The sequence below is a fragment of the Suncus etruscus genome, chromosome 8 (assembly GCF_024139225.1).
Source record: "Suncus etruscus isolate mSunEtr1 chromosome 8, mSunEtr1.pri.cur, whole genome shotgun sequence".
NCBI lineage: Eukaryota > Metazoa > Chordata > Mammalia > Eulipotyphla > Soricidae > Suncus > Suncus etruscus.
The window spans coordinates 57,352,907-57,365,617 of record NC_064855.1 but is presented as its reverse complement, the minus strand read 5'-3'; positions in this window follow the sequence as shown (position 1 = coordinate 57,365,617).

Genomic DNA, 12,711 nt, shown 5'->3' with positions numbered 1-12,711 from the left:
GATTATTTAGTTAGGTTGATCATAAAAGAAAAAGTCATAACTATAATTATTAAAAATGAGAAAGGTGACATCAGTATAAATTCTATAGATATTAAAACAACAACAACAAGGAAATAAATCAACTCTGTGCCAATAGAGGGGATAACTTAGTTGAAATGAGAAAATGTCTTTTCCTCCTGCTTAGGAAATACATTTTGAAAGGCAATAGCTACCCAAATCCACTTGTGATAAAATAGAGATCCTTATATTTATAAAATTTTTTTGAATTTGTAGCTAAAAATATTTTAATAAAAACAAAAAAATTTAGATTTAGGAAGGCTCTGTTGGGAATAATTTTAGATATTTAACAAAATAATAATAACAAATTATTCCTGAATATTGAACTGAAAAAATCTGCTAAATAATTAATCTAATAAGAAAATCATTATTACCCAGATAGCAAAATATAAATAATATTATAAGGAAAAATACATATACTAGTAGCATTTATAACTACAGATGTAAAAAAATAAGCAAATTTATCCAATAATATATAAAAAGAAACTGCATTATCATCCTATGGTGCTGTGTTAATACTCAAAAATTATGTATTTTACTATATTAATGAACTGAACAAAGAAAAACAATGTCATCTCAATATATGTAGAGAAAAGTATTTGATATAACCACACAATTATTTTCACAAACTAGGCATTTCTCAGAAAACTAGAAGTTGATTTGGTGCTTTCTATACCAGATGAAAGAACCAGGAACAAGCTCTGAGCACTGCTAGGTAATAGGCCTCAAACTAAGCACCCTGGTTCCCCCTCCAAAGATATCAATGAAAACATTCAGTTAGTGTTAGCATTGTATAAATGATCTAAAATGGAGCACAGATCTAAGTGTAAAGCCTAAACTATGAAACACCCAGAAGAAAACAGAAACTGACCTCAGAATAGGTGACTGGTTAGTAGAGCTTAAATTTCCTAATTAGTAGTTGTCAGTGGGACCAGCAGGATTTGGCATATTTTCTTCAGTGACTATGGATGATTATCTTCTTTTCTATGCTCCTGAAATAGAATTTTCAGTAAATGTTATTTTAGAAACTTTGTTAAGTCCCTGTCAATATAGACATTCTTATTAGGTGTTTTAAGGTTTTATAAGTCTGGAGCTAGCCCTCTTTTGTAAATTTCCCCCTATATCCCTTAGTTCTATTATAAGCAATTTAAGTGAACTACTAGTCCCAGATAATGTCTGAAAATTTCTGCTTTCTTCAATATTGAAGATTCTGCACTTCCAATGATGGCCCCTGGTCTAATACTGTCTCTGTGTTCTGCTTAAAGAAATTCTCTTTCCAAGGGTTTTAGTTAGTTGCTTTGTGTGTCACCCTCCCAACCTACCGCATTCTGTTCCTGCACACTGCTGATGCAGTTACTTTAGGTCCTCATCACCTTTTGCATGGGTATTTTGTCAATCTCCTAACTTGCCTCCCAGCCTCTAGTTTTGCAGGAAATCTGATCTATTTTCAAATAATTAATTCTATAACATATTTTGAATCCTGCATCTGGTTATGCAATCATCCCTGAGCAGTCCCAGCATGCATTTCTTTAATAACATATCAAGCTATGGGAGGGAGAACAATCTCCTTAATGAGCCTTATTGGCTTCTCCTTTCTCTCTAGTCTTAGTTTTTTTGTTTCCACTCATTTGCATTCTATACTTCAGCCAAATATAATGACTTTCACAGGCTTTACTCCACTGAGTATTTCTGTATATGCTTCCTTTTGGTTTTCCTTGCTGTCAGTTTTTCGTTTTTTAGAAAGTTTTCCTGTGCTGCTATTCATTGCTATCAAACTGGGTAAGGTAGCCTATCTGATGCTTCAAAATCATCTTGTCTTTCCTCTACCACTTTCTTTAATATAATTTACATTTTCTTCTATTTCTCTAATTGTTAGTATAATGAGCTATGTTGTGTCTCCCCAAAATATGCATGTTGAAGTCTCAACCTCTAGAATTTCAGACTGTAACCTTATTTGGCATCAGCTTAAAGTGGTGATTAAGTTAAGAAGAAGCTGTTTGGGTGGTCCCTAGGCCAAGTTGACTGCTATTCGTATAGCTGAGGAAGAAAGAGCATACTCACTCAAAGAAGAAAGGCATAATGAGGATAGGGTAGGGATACCACCATTAACCATAAAGAGAAGATTGAAGAAACTAGTTCCCTGATACCCTGAAACAGGATTTCTAATTACTAGAATTATAAGGAAATTAATTTCTGTAATTGGTCACCAGAATGTAGTACTTTTATATGCATTCCAGTGAACTAGTACAGAAGGACATGATGTCTTTTTTTTTTTTTTTTGGTTTTTGGGCCACACCCGTTTGACGCTCAGGGGTTACTCCTGGCTATGTGCTCAGAAATTGCCCCTGGCTTGGGGGAACCATATGGGACGCCGGGGGATCGAACCGCGGTCCTTCCTTGGCTAGCGCTTGCAAGGCAGACACCTTACCTCCAGCGCCACCTACCCGGCCCCATGATGTCTTTTTTTTAAATGGAGGGACTAGATCAAGAGAAAGTACTTTATAGGCAATATACTGGCTGATTGAATGGTAGAGGATACATATCTTCAAAGCAGTTTCAAAGTCTACACTCAGAAATCCCTTCTGACAGTTTCGGGGGAACATTTGAGATGCTGGGGAATCAATGATAGGTCAGCCTGGTGCAAAGCAATTGACCTGCCCACTGCGCAATTCCTCCAACACAAACATTGCTTTGTTGGGAGGGTGATTCTAACATTTCGGGATGCTGTTTTCTGTAAGATATTTTTTAGAGAATATACATTTGAAGACGTGGTCCACCATAATCCCAAGATTTCCTCCCATCCATCTCCTTTACACCCTCAGATTACAGCTCTGTTGAACATATCTGTATCTCAGCATTATTATTATTATTATTATTATTATTATTATTATTATTATTATCATCATTATTATTATTTTGGTTTTTCGGGCCACACACGTTTGATGCTCAGGGGTTACTCCTGGCTAAGTGCTCAGAAATCGCCCCTGGCTTGGGGGAACCATATGGGACGCCGGGGGATCGAACCGTGGTCCTTTCTTGGCTAGCGCTTGCAAGGCAGACACCTTACCTCTAGCACCACCTCGCTGGCCCCTTAGCATTATTATTTTCATTTGAGAGTTTCTAATCCCTTGCTCTATTTTTAATACTCTTATATAGAGTGAGACTATCTGGTATTTGGTATTTGTTTTATTCTTTGTGATTCACTTCACTTCTCATGGCTTTCTTTAATTCCATCCAAATTGCAGCAATCTCTGAGATTGCATCTTTTCTTATAGCTATATAGTATTTATTCTATTGTGTATATATGTCACAATTTATTTATTCACTTAGAAAAGGGGAAACTTGCAAATAACCGAAACATAAATGTTAAGTAAAATAAGTCAGAGAGAGAAGACAAATACTGGATGATTGTACTCATTTATTGTGTATAGAGAAACAAAATAAGAGGACAGACAGTAGTACATAAGAACAAACTCTTGACCTTAGACTACAAAACCAAGCAGGAGGAAGTTGGGATGAATGAAGAGTATTTACTAGCCATGAATATTGAGTACTTATTAGGAAAAAAGGACTTATGATCACAACCAGCATATCTTACTGAAAAATTCTTGAGTATGGATTCATTGAATTTGAGAGAGTCCTGAGGCCAAATTAAGTTATGCTGTAATTCCTGTTCATTCGTTGATTCCCTTGACCAATGTGTAGACAATGCTAATAATGCATGGATCAAGAACTACCCTAAATGGGTTAAATTGTGGAAGTTAAGTTTAATTGAAGAGATAGAAAACATAATCAGAGAAGTGAATAGGTGTCCTGAGGAGATATGCTGGCACTGAGAATTCACTATTTTTGGCTTTTCCTCACTTCCTGGGAAAGTGATAGCCACGTTAATTTTTAAAGGTAAAAATGAGCCAGAGAAATTCAGGGCTGCTAAGAAATTTACCATAGCAGTAGGCAGAGGTTGTGCTATGAACAGAAGGGTTAAGAGTCTTTTATAGAGTTAGATTAGAAGGATGGAATGTTTTATAAGGAAAAATAAGGCAGATGTCAACATAGGCAAGTCCTGAAGAGGTTTTTTAGTCTTTGAGAGAAAAGGCCCAATGAAGCCTGAATAGGCCTATACTTCAGAGGTCTCAAAGCTCAGAAATAAAACAGGGCAGGAAGTAAAAACTTGGAAATAATTCACATGTACATCAGGCTTGAGAGTTAGTAAAATCAATATCAGGTAGTGTCCAGAGTAAAAAAGGGGAGCAGAATTCTGAGACACCCTAACATTTAAGGGATGAGCAGAGTCACTGGAGATACTGAAGTCCAACTGGGATGGGCTGTCAGAGAGCTGGGAGGAAAATAAGAAAGGTGTGAGATTTTCAAAAAAAGAGAAAAATTTTCAGAACCAGGTAATGATAATGGGACTATGAAATCAAGGAAAACACTTATTAAGGGCTGGAACTAGAGTATAGCAGGTAGAATGCTTGCCTTGCATGCTGCCAACCTGGGTTGACATCCCTGGGCTTACATATGATTCCCTCAGCACTGCCAGGAGTAAGCTCTAAGTACTGCTGGGTGTGCCCCTCAATCAAACAATAATAACAACTATGACAACAACAACAAAAGAGAAAACAATGAACACAAATGCCTACATTTGGTGGGGTCAGAACCTTCCTAGCAATATTGATGTGGGAGGGAGTAGAATATGAAAGATGGGGAAATAGAATTGCAAATTGGATGTGTGTGGTGCCAGGGATCCAATTCAGGACATCATACATACTTAACATGTCTGCACTACTGAGCTCTAGCTCCAATTTAGAGGCTACAAACTTATTTGTTTTTTTTTTTTTTTTATAAAACTTGAACCAGAGTAGGCCCAAAGAAACAGACTGCTCAGAAACTGAAGGATATTGGTGTGATTGTACATTATAAAATGGAAGCTATGAAAACATGTTTGGTTGCTACTAAATACCACAGAGAGTGGAAATACTTGGTCAGGCATTGAGAACATTTTAGCCTCAAAGGAATGGAAAGCAAGTTCCACCTTCCTGTCAGCCCAGAACTCACTTTTGTCTTGTGTAGTGTAAAGGGGCTGGAGAACTGGGGCCATCCCAGTTCATATGAATTTAGCTTCTGTCATCTTTGCTTTCTTGAGCCTTGATTTCTGTTTACAACAATAGGACATGCCTCACAAGGCTGTATGAAAAAGTCAAATTTAAAAATACTCATTAAGTGTTTAGCATAGTGCCTCAGAACTCCTGTCAGACTTGACTGATTAGCCAACACGATCTCAGCAAGATGGTCACCTGTATTTAAGGCTGGATATGGAGCCCTTTAAGGGACCTCGACCTTGAGTGAGATCTTTTTAGTCACTAGACTCTTCTCTTCCACCAGAAGCCAAACACAGCCCTCCCCAGTTTCTGCTGATCTCCAGATTCTGTTAACTGTGTGTGGTGCATCTGACAGAGAAAAGGGGCTGGAATACACCTACCAGAACTGGGGACACCTCAGGGGATGCAACAGCTTGGGCCTCATCTGGAAAGCCCCACCTCCTTTTTGTTTGTTTGTTTGTTTCCAGCAAGCAGGAATGTTGTTCAAAGGTCGGGGACTACACTCCTGGAACACTGTATGCTACTTCCGAAGTGATTTCTTTGTTTTTGAACATCACCACTGTTGTATAATGTGATGTAACGGGGAGGGAATGACTCAAGGGAGTTCGAGGAGATCCCTCACTTCCTAAACTCTATTCAATCCTTTCCCGCTCTTACTTCCTGGCCTCTCTTTGGCCTTCCAGGAGTCACTGGTGGCCTTTTCCTTCCCAGGAGAGAGCTAAGAGACTTATTTTCATCAGTGGGGATGCAGAGATGGAGCTGAAAAATAGAGGGTGGGAAGGTAGTCCACGTCTTTGAGAGGAATATCATGTCAAGGTCACACTCCCAATAAGTAAGTGGCCCATCTGATTCAAACACTCAAGTAAATCTCCTGGTTATTCTCAAAGCTTTGTTCTCAAATGATAAGGAATTTAGCAATACATTCAATTTCCTTCATCCTCTTTGTCACTGATTTATTCATCCAAAATGTATTGCACACCCACTCTTCGTCAGGTCAGGTCCTTTCTAGACACTGGTGAAGTGTCAGCCAAACAGAAATAAATCCTTGCCTTTACAGTCAAGTTAGCATTCAGTAAAGAGAGAAGACAGATAATACACAAATAAATGATAAATCTATCCTTCACCATGTCTCCCCAGGGAAAAGTTTTTAACTGGAATATCTCTTGTACTCTTAAAAAACCTGAAATTCTGTATCTCTTCCAATATGGTATTTTGTCAATGATTGTAAAGAAAAAAATATTTTTTAGATCCCTTCTCTAATTTTACTTCATTTTCTTTTTATTTATATTTTTGTCTTTGGGTCCCATCTTTCAGTGCTCAGGGCTGACTCCTGTCTCTGTGCTCAGGGATCATTTCTGTTGTGTTCAGCGGAACACATGTGGTGTCAAGAATAGAACCTCAATTGGCCACAGACAAGACAAGCACCTACCTGTTGTATTATTACTCTAGCCTCTAGTTCATTCTTACTCAGGGTGATTAGAGGACATCATTTTTACTTCCTGATTAAATATGATTCATGGAATAAGAATTTCTGGCAGGCACATTGGTTGTCAACATGGGGTGGGACCACCACGTTAGGTCTTTGGGAGGCACAGAACATCAAACAGACTCTTTGTTACAAACATTGATATTTGGGGGGAATGAAGAAACTGTGTTTGAAGCATTTCACCCCTGACCAGATCTTGGAGTTAGTTTATTCATCAGTGGATATGTCAGTGGTGTTTGACAGGCTACAATTCCATGTGTGTGGACATTGGTTTTGGGTTTTGGGTTGTGCTATAATGTTTTCCAGATTCAGTAATGGAAAATAAACTTCTTGTTACAATTTTTGGAAAAATCGTTATTTTTAAAAACCTTTCTCTGATATTAAGTTCATTGCAGGAAAGTGAGAGGCATTGTGAGTACTGGACCACACTTTTAAAATCATAACAGAATCTGATTGAAACTCTGACTTAGTATCTCCAGGGGTAATGGATTTTTGGGGGGGGCGTATTCTGGCACAAATATTCTTGAGTCAAAAAATTTGGGTGGGCATGCTGGTTCAAAGTTCCAAAGTTCTTCTCTAGGTAGCATGGCTAAATGACAATCCCAAAACTTCAACAGGAAAAGAAAAATGATCATTTAGTCCAGTTCCATGTAGGGTCTGCTGGAAGAACAGGCTCAGTTCCATGAGGTTTTTTTCATTTTTTTTTTTTGAATGGTTACTAAGGAATGGTAGGAAGTCTCTACAAAGGATTTCCTTTGGTCATTGTTTTTTAACTTAGGGAAAAAATGTGGTAGGGAAGGGAAAGAGGAAGGGAAGAGAATCTTCCTCCCTTTTTGGATTCTATGATTCCAAGTTAAAAGGCCAGTGGCAGGATCTGAATCACAGACAGTGTTTCCTTCTTGTGGGGCCTAGTGCTTCCCATGCCAGTTCCCTTGAAATGTTGGGACAAAAGTCCCATGCTTTGCCCTACTTTGTGTTTTGATCACACACAGGTATTTGCTTTGAGGTTAGAATTACTCCTAAGGTAAGTGAGAGCTCTTGAAATCACTTGCAAGAATTTGAACTGTTTCTTAGTTCCCACTGCTCAAACCTCTTGGTTATTCCTGTGGCAGTGGGCTGAGAATGTGTGTTCTGTGAACACCTCTGATTATATGTGGGTGTATTAGAAAGTGTTTTTCACAGAAACAGAACTGATCCTGTCAGTATGCACATATAAGGAAATTTACTTGGAGCGATCAGTTCTTGTGATGATGGAGGCAAATGAAAATCAAGTCTGCAGGCTGAAGACTCCTTGCCAGGATCTGCATGTTTGTGGACCCTCACTCTGCTTTTATAGGTTAAAGGCAGAGTGGTCTTAAGAAATGGAAACTTTGGGGTCCGGAGAGATAGCATGTAGGTAAGGCTTCTGCCTTTCATGTAGAAGGTTGGTGGTTCGAATCCCTGCATCCCATATGGTCCCCTGAGCCTGCCTGGAGCGATTTGTGAGCATAGAGCCAGGAGGAACCCCTGAGCACTGCTGGGTGTGACCCAAAAACCAAAAAAAAAAAAAAAAAAAGAAATGGTGCAATCGTGGGTGAGGATACCTATCACATTGTGGAGGACAATTTAGCCTACTTTCCCAAATTTTGGATAATGTTTGATTTGATATGTGGGAACTGTAAACAGTACATTGATGAATACATTTCATCATCAGTGTAGGGCACAACATCTGGAACATTTCATATACCTATGAGTGTTGAACAATTCACATGTTCATGTACACACATTCATACTCATACACTCATATATACATACACAAATAGAGTTCCTTTTATCAGGAGGAAAAGGAGGTAGACTTGAATCCGGAGAATATTTCTATACAGGAGAAGAGATGGCAAAGGACAGGGACCTGGGCTTGGAAGACCAAGAGTATTCTTGGCTTTACATATATCCTTTCTTCTTCCCTCTCTCCCTCCCTTCATTCCTCCCTTCATCCCTTTTTTCTTCCTTCCCTCTGCTCTTCCTCCCTCTGTCTGTCCTCCCTCCTTTCCTCTCCCTCCTAGCTTCCCTCCTTTCCACCTTCTCTCCCTCCCTCCTTCCTTGCATTTCTTTCTTATTATAACATTTCAATAAAATATTATGTAAACATCAAATTTGAGCTATTGATAATCAACATGCATATACCGTATTTTCCGGCGTATAAGATGACTTTTGAAACAAAAAAAAAGTCAACCGAAAATTGGGGATCGTCTTATACACCGAGTATATCCCGAAAAATGTTTCAATATGCCGCTAAACGAAAATTGTCTGAATATTGCCACAAAACAAATTTTCCAACTCGATCCTGCACCAATCACTACAAGGCTGCTCGGACCGCCTCTCTAACTCAGCCAATCCAAGCAGGTTTTTAATGCATGCAAATTAGACAATGTTCTGGACCCGAATCTACACTGTCAAAAGCCTGCTCAGATTGGCCAGTGCCAGAGAGGAAGTCTATTACAGTATAACCTTTGAATCTTTGCTTGTTGTGATTGGCTCACTGTGATATATAGTTGCAGCACAGGAACGTTCTGTCTGATACAGCGAATATAGGCCTAAACCTGTAGTTTAACTGCAAAATTAGGGAGTCGTCTTACACGCCCAGTCGTTTTATACGCCGGCAAATATGGTCCATCATATTAAGATCACCCCTGAAAATTGAACACTTATTTTTTAGCAAAGCAAGGTAGTTTTTAATCAAATGAAACATGCCCAGAAAAACATGAGAAAAGAGAAAGAGGGGAAATATCTGCCCAAGAGAGAACACAGCCTTCTCTAAAGTGTAATAAATAAGCAAGGAAACATAGAGACACATGTTTAAGAGAGAACATGGGCTTGAATTTGAGGATTTTAAAAGCAAATATTAGGAAGTGGCAAAACATACTCCACCTCTGGATTTGTGTACAAGCAACTAGCTAATGAATGTGATGAGAGGTTTGTACATATACACATATGGGAGGGAGAGTAACAGAAAGGATATAGGCAGTGAGGAGATAGATTCTGTAGCCACACTACTGAATTGCAAGCCGGGACTTGGTAAGTAGTTGTGAGCAAGTTATTTAACCTCTCTGTGTTTGACTTCTCTGTGAAATAAGAAAATAACCAAATTCATAGATCAAAGGCAATAAGGAATAAATGAGAGAGTAGCTATAAAGTTCTTACAAGATTGCCTGGCAACTAAATTCAAGAACTGTCAATTATCATTGACTTTGCCATCATCATCATCATCAACAACATTATCATTATCATCATAATAATCATAATACACACTGTGTAAGTACATATAAATACGTAAAACATTTATACATATAAATTAATATTAAACCAGGGATATTTATAAGCAAAGGCATCTAATATTTCCAGCAAATATACAGTGGGGATTTTATATCAAAACTCTAGTTTGGCACAATTGCCAAGCATGCTACTTACTGCATCCTAAGAAGATATATCTTGGTACCTAAGAAGATATATGTCTTGAAACTCTATTGGCTATGATCCAGCTCATAGTGTCTTTAAATTAGACTAAGATATTTTAATAAACTGTTCAGCAAGAAGTTGACATGTCATTGGTATAAATTTGGCATCTTGGGTTTGCAAGGTTCACCTGCAACTGGGCAGTCTTTCTGCTAGTGAGCAGGAGTGGGGGTACAAACAGGCTCTGCACATGCTTGTCTCATATGCAGGGAACATGTGGGGCCACCTGAGGCTCAGGTGTGCCTGAGGCTGTTGGAAGGAGGAGCAGCTAATGACAGCTGGTGGGCTCCAGTGTGATGGGCCCCTTCTCCCTGATAAATAGCTTTACAGATACTGACAGCTTTATGCTCAATTAATCTCAGTTGAATTGATCATCCAGTTATAAAGAAAACCATTAGCAATAAAGCAAAACTTCCCAAAGAGCTTTTATGGGGAGGAAGAAAGGAAGTGAATTGGTTTTTTAAAGAAATTATGATGATGAACTGTGTTCGAAAAGAACACAGCACCAGCCTTTTCTCTACCCAGCTGACTCAGCCCTGGGGTTGGATAATAAAGTCATTTTCTCCCCTGCTTATTCATTTCAGGAATCATTCAAATAAAATACCTTTTAAATAGCAAGTGCATATAAAGCACAGATATGCCAGACTTCATTAAGGGTCAAGACTTTTGCACTGTAACAATTTCTCTAGTTTTCTGACAATACAGAGAAAAGACACCCATTTTATATGAGGAAATTAAAAATAAAGTAATGTGGGGCCAGCGAAATAGTACAGCTGGCAGAACACTTGTCTTGCATGTGGTCAACATGGGTTTGATCCTTGACATCACATATGATCTCTCAAACCCACCAGAAGTGATCCCTTAGTATAGAGCCAGAAGAAAGCCTTTAGCATTTCCAGGATAATTCAAAACCAAAAAGAAAATATCATTTAGTAACTTAAATATGATTATAGTTGACTGATACATGATTCCATGCCTGAAATCTTGGGTATCTGCTACAATCATTTTTATTTTATTCCCATCAGAACTCTTGTTCTTTTTCTTCAGGTGTTCAGAACTGTCTTACTTCAGAAACCTTTCCTTCATACTTATAACTTTTTCTGCATATCTTCAAAATATAGTAAAAGAGATGACACATCTAATATGTCATTTTTTAAGCAAAGAAACAATATGGCAGATAGTGTGGTTAAAAAGTATGTGCTTTACCCATGTAAGGCCATGAGTTTGATCCCTGACACTACATGTCTCTTGCAGCCCTACTCCAAAATGGTTTGGTGTGGCCCCCATACAATTAGAATATTCTTAGGCACAAATAAAAGAAAAAAATTATTTTCAGATGTTTGTGCCTTAAGTATAACCCTGATTTTTACAATTATATATATTTTTCTTATAGTTTTTTCTATGCAAATCTTCTCATTTGGACTCATAGTACAAGCTATTTTGTAATTTTATTGTTTTCACCCAAATATAGGGTTTATATGCCTTTATCTAAATACATTCATATATTATAATTTTCAAGTTTTAAAAGGTATTTCATTATATGAATATGTTTTAAGTTACTCAAGTAATTTTTATTTGATGTTTTGTTTGGGGGCCCATACCCTGTGGTGCTTAGGGGCTATTCCTGCTCTCTCTGTACTGAGAATCACTTCTAGCAGTGCTTGGTGAACCATGACTTGCAGGGATTTGAACTCAATTCTTGCAAGCTAAGTACTGGCTTCAGAAAATACATTGAGCTATCTCTTGGTTGAGCCATCTCCCTTATCTTTGGAAATTGCTCCATATTTTGAAATTAGATACAAAGTTGCTATGGAGATTCTTGTAGCCTATGGGCACATTCAAATTATTTTAATGAATTATATTATTAGTACTAATGTTACTAATACTTAATAATCATACACAAACTCATTCAAGGGGGTTATTAAAATCTGACATCCTTTCTTTTAGAGGTTTACCTAATAGAGATGACAGGCATTAGTAGTAGTAAGTTTTACACTTTTCATTAACACGAATCTTGATTTCATTAAAATTGCATGAATTCAACATTAAAACTGTTGTGAACCATGTTTGAATTTTTCAGAGGATAGCTGATGAGATATGAATAAAACATACAGAGAGGAGCATATTCTGTTGGGAGCTCTTAGGAGGCCTTCCTTAACTCAAGGTATGCAGGATTGCTGGGGACAGGGCACCCTGAAGAGAGCAGGTCTCTGCCTCCAAAGACTGAGATTTAAGGAACAATGCTCTGCTTCTGCTTTTCCTTTAGTTCCAGCTCTCACTCTTTCACTTCCTCCTGAAATCTTGTCTCTTACCCTTTTCCCCTCCTCCTGAAGTCTCTTTTCACCCCAGCCATTTCACACTGTTATCCAATTTAGCTAACAAGCCAGTCTGATGTGATTCCAATCACTCAAATCCTCCAGAAGGGTTTCTCCTTGTAAAGACAAGAAAGAGATTACAGCACAATAAAAGGTTTAGTGAGTACCTATGGGTCTGTTAAAGCCCCAGATGACCCTCTCTGCTTTGATAATCAGAGTGAAGAGGAGCTCACAGAGACTCAGAAGGTGGTGGCTTCCTTCT